General features: G+C 48.4%; 1 pseudogene; it reads right to left on the reverse strand.

Annotated features, from left to right (window-relative positions):
* Positions 1-1,654: 1,654 nt before the first annotated feature.
* Positions 1,655-3,799, reverse strand: LOC136452866 (L-type lectin-domain containing receptor kinase IV.1-like; annotated as a pseudogene).
* Between the last annotated feature and the right edge of the window lie 6,757 nt (positions 3,800-10,556).

A 10,556-nucleotide genomic window follows, 5' to 3' on the forward strand; every position in this document is an offset into this window, starting at 1 on the left:
GGACAGAAAGTGTTGGAGCCAAACTTGTGTACATGAACACAACAGTAATAGCAGTTCCAGTAGCCATAACTTCTGCCACCATTGCCACGGCTGCGACCCCGCCCACCATAGCCACAGCCATGCAAATATCCATACCTGACTGTAGTACTAGGTCTGGAGGCTCTTCTGATTGTAGATCGAAGTGGATAGAGCTATTCCTTGTGCTTTATCTATATCATGTAATACGAATAATAAATCATAGTCTAAGTGTTTGAAAGGATAATCGTTTGGAATGACCCAAACAGGATTGTGCTAATTTGGTGTAGTTTCCACTGATTACTGAACCTTTGCCATCCATATTGCCAAGATTTGAACTAACAGGTTGAATTTAGTGCAGTATTATTATCTGGTCTGTTGCTTTATTAAACAGTCACAAGAGAATCAGGGTCTTAATCCATAGTAGATTAGTACTAGCAGTTCACCGTGCTGTTAACTACCTTTTTGTAACAGAATACTTCTGACTGCTAGATGTACATGCTATTCCGAGACCATCGTCGAATACCAAAATCCTAATGTCCCGATGAACATTTGCCTGCTTTGCAGGAGATTGTCAGAAGTTTATTCTGTAGTGAACTAGTGATTTGTTGTAGCCTATCCAATTTAGCCTGTAGGATTAGACTGCACGTTAGATTTGTTATTTACTTGGTATGCAGTTTGCTTTAGCTAAGATAATTGGTCTTCAAGTGATTATGATAGTATAGGGTGTTGAGAAAGCTGAAGCCTCTCTTCCTGAAGCACTGGGAAGCCTAAAATACCACCAATCTTTGCATTGGCTCTGTTCCATTGTCTTATGAGCCGTACTATTTCAGCGAACGAACATCGTTTTTTTCTCACAACAAATTAGCGAACAGTATTTTCAGCCATGGCTTTTTAGCAAAGCGAACAGGGCCTTAACCTAGAGGTTTCTTTCTTTTTTGGTTACTGTTATCTCTCTGGCACGCCTCAAGCTGAAGCCTCTCTTCCTGAAGCATTGGGCATAAGCCTAAAATACCACCACTCTTTGCATTAACCTGGAGGTTTCTTTCTTTTTTTGGTTACTGTTATCTCCCGAACTTTTCTTTTGCCATGACTGTTGCACATATGGCACGCTTAGCGATACTGTAGCAGGAGCCGTTTCGGAAATCGAGGCAGAAAATGAACTGGGGAGAGCCGGAGCCGGTGAAGCCATGATTTCGAGCTTCTCCGGCTCCGTGCTACAGTACCAAACTGAAAGAACCGGTTTCTTACTCGGTTCCTGATATTGAGGAACCAAAATAACCGAAGAAAATTCGGTTTCTACTCTCGGTTAACCGAATTAACCGAAAGAACTGAATTACATGAATTATACTTCACTTACTTATATTTTATAGGATTATGTTTGGTTTATGTGTAGTGTTTTATATTTGAACTACTATATATTTGTGTTACTATATTGCTATCGTTTTCTTATACATTGTTATTATTAAAAATGAATATAGTGTTGCATAAATTTGCCTTTGAACACGTATATTTATTGTTGTCTTAATGTCTTTTGAAAAAATTCGGTTAGTTCAGTTTGAACCGAAATAACCGAGAACCGAAATGCTCGGTTTCTAAATTTTTTTTAACCGATCGGTTTCCGTTTTCTAGGAACCAAATTTCATCCATAACCGAGGGAATCAAACCGAACCGAGAACCGAACGCCCATCACGATGTGTGTGCACCTTAACAGCTTTCTATACGATAGTAGTAGTTCACCGACCACCATGCAGAGAGCCGGCCGACATGGTACCGCCGGAGGAGGACCACGTTATGGAGAGCGACGACCCGATGAACTCGACCGAGTCGGCGCCGGTGAAAACGAGCACCGCATCCTCCCGCAATGCCTCCTCGCCGCTCAGATACCGGCAAACCTGCCGCATGCTGGGCCTCGCCTCCGGGCGAGCCTGGCTGCACATCAGGCCAAGCCACAGCACCAGCTTCGCCTCCCCTTCGTCGTAGCGTCCCTCCAGCCTCGGGTCCACAGCTCGGAGCAGGTCGCCGTCGAGCCCGCAGTCGCGGACCCACCTCACCAGGATCACGTCCGAGTCGTCCGTCGCCTCGCTCGGCGGCTCCACCGGCCGGCGCCCGCACGCGACCTCAAGCAGCAGGGCGCCGAAGGAGAAGACATCGGTGGCCGTCGTGGCACGGCTGATCACCGTGAGCTCGGGGGCCATGTACCCGAGGGTGCCCGCCACGCGCGTCGTTGCCGGGTTCGCGCCGTGCTCGTAGAGGCGCGCGAGGCCGAAGTCGCCGAGCCGCGCGCTCATGTCGGCGCCGAGCAGCACGTTGTTGGCCTTGACGTCGCGGTGCACGACCACGTGCTCCCACTCCTCGTGCAGGTACAGCAGGCCGCGGGCGACGCCCCTGAGGACGGCGAATCGCTGCGCCCACGCCAGCAGCTGCGCCTTCCGGTCCGTGCCGAACAGGTGCGCGTCGAGGCTGCCGTTGGGCATGAACTCGTAGACGAGGAGCAGGTCCTGGCCGTGCTTACACCACCCGCGCAGCTCGACCAGGTTGCGGTGGCCCATGCGCCCGAGGCTCGCGACCTCGGCGACGAACTCCTTCATCCCTTGCCTCGTGCCGGCGGAGATCCGCTTGATCGCTACCCTCGTCGCCGCCAGAGCGCTGCCGGAGCACTCCTTTGTACACCTGGCCAAAACCGCCCGCGCCAAGGAGCTCGCTTTCCTTAAACCCCTTGGTGGCTTTGTAGAGGTCCTTGTACGGGAACCTGTGAGGGTGCTCCAGCTCCCAGTCCTCCAGTGTGTCAGCGAGCTTCGCCCTCTTCCGAAGCCAGAGCACGATGACCATGGCCGCGGCGATCAGAGCGAGTGTCCCCGCACATGCCACGGCGGCGAACTTGATGATGACGAGCTTGGAAAGCGCCGTGCTCGTCTTCGGAACTTTGGGCAGCCGCCGGAGATTGATGGATTGCGCGAGCCCGTTGGTCCGGAAGCTCCACGCCAAGATGTAGTGCGAGCTCGCCAGCTTCCCGGTCGCCGAGGAGAAGCCGACGTACATATCCTCCCTGAAGATCGGTCGCAGGTCGAGTTTTGTCGAAATCAGCGGCCGGCGAGGTCGGTCTGTCACGGACACCGGGGCCACGGTCACGTTGAGGACGCCGCTGCCGCCGTCGTAGTCTATCCACGCCTGGATTGGCTGCGCGCTCTCCAGCGTCACGGGCACGGCCTTGGTGTTTCCGCCGGCATCGCCGTCGCCGGCGTAGTACGCGACAGGCTCCGACACGTTGGAGACGAGGCTGTTGACGTCGACGCCGACGTGGTTGCCGTTGGTGTCGTTCATCTCCAGGTCCAGCACGGTGTCGAACTCCACGGCGAAGACATGGTTGGCGGGGTTGCCGTTGGTGGTCGGCCCGAGGACGCCGAGGTAGACCTCGGGGGCCGCTCCGGGAAGCACGGTGGACGGGGCCACCACGAAGGCCAGGCCGTGGCCGCCGCCGCTCCCGACGGTGACGATGTCGAGGACGAAGGCCGTGCTGAACGACGACGGTGGATCGAGGAAGCGCACAGGAGAGCCGTGGAACGCGTGGCCGACGAGGCGGTTGCTGTCGTTGGTGAGCTGGAGCGCGCCCCCGTGCAGCACAGACGCGGAGCCGTCCAGGGTCAGGTTCGCGCTCTGGAAACCTTGGTAGATGAAGTCGACGTCGTCGCCCGAGCATGATGAAACCACGAGGAGAAACAGCACGGAGAAACATGGAACAGCGCTGGGCGGCGCGATCATTGTGCTCGAAGCGCTCGTCTTTCTCCCTCTTGCGATCGAGATGGCAGTGAGCACAACGGGCAACGGGGAAGCTACTACTGCAGTTTGCCGAGCCTTAAGCAGCCGGAACGAACGTGGACCAGAGAAACGTTTCTCGTTCCACGAACAATCGCGTTCCTGTTCCAGAAACATTTAGGTTCCTATAATATTACAGTCATGTTTGACATAGCTCAACTTCACTAGTAAAACTAAGTTTCATGAGTAACTTTCTAGGTGAAGTTGAGCTGTTTTGAAAAAAACTATTTGACAAAATAGCTTCACCAATAACTTCATACATGGATGGAAGAGAGAGCTAGGATGAGCTACTTTTTTCAGCTTCATCCCAACTCATGTCTTTGTGAGAGGCATAGAAAAATAACTTTATAGGTGAAACTATTTTGAAAATAATTATTTAGCAAATAAAATAGCCCACAACAGCTCGTGAAGTTGTTGACGAGCTGTTGTGAGCTGTGTTAAATAGGCCTACATTATATATAAAGTATCTCCATGTCCCATGCTCGTTCTCCATGGCTGCTAAGGGCTGAGCTAGCAATTTCTAAAACCTTCCTTGCCTCCTTAGCTTGACTCGACTATTATTATTATTACTACTGTTGCAACGCACAGATACCTAGATACATTTGTTAGTTGTATATGAAGTATTTCTATGTTTCTATGCCCGTCTCCATGGCTGCTAAGGGCTGAGCTAGCAATTTCTCAAACCGACCTTGCCGCCTTGGCTTGACTCGACTATTGACTTCCTCATTTTATTCGTAGGTCCCACATGTCCTTGCGAGCATAATGCATTGATTGATTCCGTGGTCTCAGTCTCATCATCGTTCTCTGTTGCGGTGCAATAGCTGGTGAAAGGTTATCATGGTGACGTCCGAGCGAGTGAAAGGTTGGACACCATAGTCGTGTCAACAAGGGCATTTGATCGTGATGGGAGTAGAAATGCAGGACCAAAAGTGATGGAACATGACTCGGGAGAATTCCCAACCTTTCCCATTGGCAAGTGGCAACATTCTTCCAAGTCGTCCCGGTTAGTAATCGAAGTACCTACAATGATTCGTACTTGTATAGTACAACCCCAAAATTCCGAAGACTCGTCACATGTAAAACGAGTAGACGACCGAGGGGACAAAGACAAACTCCTATGGTATTGGTGGGTACAATGCAAAGAATACTAGGTAGATAGGGTCTGCAATTGTGCTATCTACGTTGCCAGCTTACGTGAAGGTAAGCAATAAAAATAAAGACTATTTTATATATTCTTATTTTTTCTATGTACTATTGGACCCACATGTTCTTCTCTCAGATTCTGAGACTATGTGAAATAGATCAGCTATTTATTCATCGCTAATAACTACTCTCTATTCTACTTTTTTCTATCGATGTCAGAATAGCTAGCCAAATAGCCAGTGGGACGCCCTTATATGCTAAAAGATGCCACTGCCTACCTGCAGCTACAATTTCGGAACAATGATTGGTCACAATCAAAGTCTTAGATGTAATAAGCGCGGCATGCATGCATTTAGTGGGTAAACGTCGTTCTCATTTGATGTTCTCGTAGGCACCTAAAACAAATGTCAATAGTTAAGGAACCATATAACTAGCTGAATCGTCCACACGATTGCGTGGCTAGATACTCACCCTGTTCACTTGGACTTGTTTGGCTGATAAGCTATGGTTGAAAATATTGTTGGCTGATTTAATGTAAGAGAAAAATACTATTTATTGGCTGAAAAATTATAGCTTATAAGTCAAACAAGCCCAAGCGAACCGGGTGACTATACGTGCTTTTTCTGCTATAAAAAAACATTTACACAATTCATAAACAGATGGATTTGTTGGGTACCGCCACATGATACGGCCATGGGCCGCTGGATGGGCTTTGCCTGGACGGAAACTACAAGTTAGATAGAACAGCACCTCACAAAGAAAGAACCAAACAACTTAACAGAAATCGATATTCTCCCGGCCCCCGTTCTTCTCCGACCTGCCTCTCCTTCCTCTGTATCTACCCCGACCAGTGGTAGGTGCAACCACAGGTGACAGGTCCACAGCTGACACAGCCCAAATGATTTCCTCCGTGAACTTCATGTCAAATTTGCCACTCACCACCCTACTAATATTGGGTCCACACCTCCAGTTGTAGAAAATTTCCGCAATTTTCACATAGGCCACCATCTTTGCTTTGACACTTGTAGCCTCTACTGGCCCCAGCGAACAATTCTATCTAAATCGGTCACAGAAGGAATTACGGTAACTCTAAAAAACTCATTAACACTTCCGTCATCCACATCCCAGCTCCAACCAGGTATAAGTCTCTCCAACTCCGACTTGACTTGAAACGCAGTCATGGACCCTTCAAAGAGTCTCACGTTGGCATGTGAATAAATTTTATACTAGCATTTTATTTGCCGAAGAAAGGAATATTTTTTTGCTGTTATTTTTTTTTGCTTCTTTTGTTGAAGGACAATCCTTTGTGACACAGTTTTCACCGGTAAGTGTTGCATTGCATTCTCTTCCATTACATGACCTTTTGTGATAGACACCTAAAACAATACGACTTTTTTTTGCTCTTTAATTTCATCATTCCTTGAGATTAAGTCTACGCTTCTTCTTGAGACATGGTGTTTGTAGATGTTTGTTTTTTTTCTGTCTTTACCGTGCGATCTTCAATCTCCGACAGGTGGTGGACGGCCGAAGGAAGAAGATGACCGATTCGAGGGTTTGGTATACTGCTATTTTTTTTCTAGAGGTCGTTTTGTGTCTTGTTGTCCATCTTTTGTACCACTCTCCATTTTCTTTGAGATATATGAGATGTGAGGCACTCTTTTAAGTGCCTTTATTATCAAAAGAAACAATCAACAATGGCCGCTAAATCAGGATACCTTTCAATCGGGAACTTGGTCGATTCATTTATGTTATCAAGCTGGAACTGGGCCTGGTAGGAGAGAGAGACCAAGAACAATGTATGCAGGTATCCTGAATCCTGATAGGAGAGAGAGAGAGCCCAAGAATAATGTACCAGGACTGAGGGCTGAGACGGCGCCTATTTATTGGGCTGAAATTGATCGTCAAGCTCAATGGATCGGACCATATCGTCATTGGGCCTAATGAACCATCACAGAATTAATTTCGATATTCAGCGTAGCTCTATCTATACTTCGCCTGGCCCCGATCAAAAAAGGGAGGGAGGGATTCTTCCATCACCATGAAAGATAATAATAACAACTCAGCAAGCGGCAACTAACATGTGCATCCACTAAAAAAAAACATGTGCATTTCTTGAGATTCAAAGAGGAAACATGTGCATTTCTGTTATTCTGTATCCCTGCAGTATGAATCACGTATTGCGACGTGCACCCTCGAGGTGGCATATCCTATTGATTTTTTCCCTACCTACCATCAACCAAAAAGATGTATTCTAATAGTCTAGCAAAATGTATGCAGGTACGTGTGACGTGTGTAGGAGTAGCCAACAATGGTCAGTTGAAGGGTAGGAGTCGAGATTTTATATTTATTTTGACACGTCATCGATCGGAGTTCCGAGCTTATCAGGAAGGAACCGAGAAAGCAACAGGCCGGACTGCAGGTCCCCTACCAAATTGAGATAGGAGAGCCATGGATCGCCGCAACTTCGCTTTCAGGCATGTCCGTGGACCGTGGCTGATATTATACATGCCTCCATGCATGCGATGCAAGCTTCCGCACGGGCGCCTATCTTTTGCTTTGCCGCTGATAGATGTGACTCATCAGTGCGACGTATGAAGACGTGATGGGAGTTGTGCTGTTCGAACTTCGAACGGGGCTACGACTACGAGAGATCGCCTGAATTCGCCGTGCATGCTGCACAGTGACGTAGTCTTTCACAAAGTGCCAAGACTGTGAAGCCATGTTTAGCGCTATCAAGCTAATAGTTAGCTGCTAATAATAATTAAGTTGTTTATATCCAAGCAGATCTAGGCGACTAGCAACTAGTATATCTCAAATATGCTAGTAGTTAGCTAGCTAATATATTAGCTATATATGGCCTATGGACTGCTTGTTGCCTTGTTGGCCTCGCCTTCCTTTGTTTCGACTAGCTTGTTGCCTTGCTGGCCTCTAGGGACTGCCGGACTGGTGCGAATTTTTTTTTAATTTTAACATTTTTTGAAAACTAATTTTAAATCTAACATCTCCGATTTTTTTTAAAAAAACTAACATTTTTTGCCGCACCTATTGCCGTGGCGCGGTCAAATGCCTGCATGGCGCGGCACAGGGCTGACGTGGCGGCGACCAGGAGCGCCGACCGCTGACTGGGCAGGGCCTGCCGCGCCACCGATCTTGGCGCGGCAGTGCCGCGCCAGGGATCATGGCGCGTCTAGGCCAAATAAAACCCCGCGGCCGAGCCCCCGGCCGCACGCACCCCTGCCCGCCCGGCCGCGCCGCCAGCCAGCCAGCCGACGCGCCCCGCCACCGGCCATCGCCCGCCCGCACCCTCGCCGGCCGTGCCAGGCCACTCCCGTCGGCCGCACCACGAACCCCGACGCGTCAAGGCCACCCGCTCCTAAGGTACCTCCCTCTCGATTCAATGTTATTATAATTATTAATGCTTTAGGATAATTAGTTTGTGATATACGTATGTAGTTTTTAGGTTTTATGTTAGGATTTTGGGTTTAGGGATTGATTAGGTATTTATTATTTAGTTTGTAGTTATTTATTTAGTTAGGGATTGTAGCGATGCGGTTGTCGCTGCTAGATCCGGTTATTATTTAGTTTATAGTTAGTTATTTAGTTAGGGATTGTAGCGAGCCGGTCGAGGGATCGTATTCCATTCGAACGTTATTAGGAATATTTTACTTTGCAATGCTAGATAATGTTAATTTGAATTTTGTTAATTTGAGTACTCTAACATTTTGTTTATAAATTTGTAACAGGATGGCCCATCCCACGCAGCACCTGTTGTACCCCATTCTTGAGGTGGAGTACGACATCCAGCACCGAGCACACATCTTGAGTGACAACGACGCAGAGGTAGCCTTGCCTGCTTTGAGGCCCCGCACGCACACCAGGGCGCACCAGTGGGACGAGCGTTACGCGCCGTACATACAGCGTGCCGACTTCCTCGAGCTTGTCCGTGTTGTCAACCACAGTCTTTCACCCCTTGACTCAGCACTACTTACCGCAGCTGTAGACAAGTGCAAGTACATTCTTTGTACGTAAATTTTCTTGTAACAAATTTGAGACAATTAACAGTCGTTCTATTCTTATAACAGGTGGAGGCCTGAGACCCACACGTTCCACCTACCTTGTGGCGAGATAACCTTGACGTTGCAGGACGTGAAGGCTATTTTAGGCCTTCGGTTGGGGGGGCTTCCAGTGACAGGGATAGTTGACAACGATCACTAGAGGGAGCTGGCTTAGTTTACTGACTTTCTTCCACCAGACGACGAGGCTTCCAAGAAAAATAAGTGAGAAATTCAAGCCTATTTAATATTTGTATTGCTTTCCTGCAGCCATCGGGTCTCATTTTCTTTGGTAAATTTCAGGAAAACTTCTGGTGTTTCGTCGTCCTGGATCACGGAGCGCTTTGATTACTTGGACCCACAGGCTCAGGAGCCTCAGATCGACAGGTTCGCTCGAGTGTGGCTCTGGCACATTCTTGGTGCTTTCCTCTTTCCAAACGCCTCAGGCAACACCATCAGCTGGATCTTCCTTGACATACTACGCCAGCCGTGGGAGAACATAGCGGCGTATAGCTGGGGCAGCGCTATCCTGGCATGGACGTATCGACAGCTATGCGTTGCCTGCCGTCGCACCTCAGGATATGCAAACCTTGGCGGTTGCTCGTACCTACTCTAGGTTTGGTGTTGGGAACGATTGCCCGTTGGGAGGCCCCTTAATATGGGTTTACCGGTAAGTACTTGTGTTCATTATATTCTTCGATATGGTTACATATGATGAGTTTATTAATGGCTAATTTATTATCGTGTTCAATGCAGCAATGGAACGGGCAGGATACACTCTCTACAGCTCTGTTTATCTAGACGGAATCAAAGTTAGTTAGAGGGAATGCGAGGCTCAAGTATAGGGAGTACACGGACGGTCTCGACGTCCTGACACAGCACCAGGTTACGCTCTCTTTATAATCATATATGTGTCTTGTTCGATCTACACTATATCACAGCCTAACTCAATTACAAAATGTTCAGGTGCATTGGTGTCGTTAGGATGCTCCGGAGCTCCAGTACTATCTCAGTCCTGTCACTAGGGACGACTCAGAGGAGTATCACTGCAACGTCCCTCTTATTTTCTTCCACGTGGTCGAGATTCACTTGCCCGTCAGGGTCTGCAGACAGTTTGGAAGAATGACAGGCTGTCCACCACCTCTTTACTCCACCAACCAAGGATTGCACGGGTGCGTTATCGATTAATAATAGAGCTACAATCTAGAGGTGTGTGTGGTACAACTAATATCGTTTTGTTGCAGGTATGACCGCAGGAAGAGGTATAAAACCAAGGATTGGCGTGTGACACACAGCGCGCACATCCACTTGTGGGAGACCATGGAACGGTAGCCGGTCCATGCGGGTCCTCCACACGATTAGCACACCTTCGACGAGTATCTGCGCTGGCTTCATAGGTCTACGAGGACACATATCAAGCCCCCGTACACTAAGGAGGCGATTGACGAGGACTCAGAGGAAGATATGATCGAAGATGTGTACGACGTTGTCACTAGAGAGGACACACAGCTACAGAGAGCTCCGCTATAA

This window comes from Miscanthus floridulus, chromosome 5 (assembly GCF_019320115.1).
Source record: "Miscanthus floridulus cultivar M001 chromosome 5, ASM1932011v1, whole genome shotgun sequence".
NCBI classification, from domain to species: domain Eukaryota; kingdom Viridiplantae; phylum Streptophyta; class Magnoliopsida; order Poales; family Poaceae; genus Miscanthus; species Miscanthus floridulus.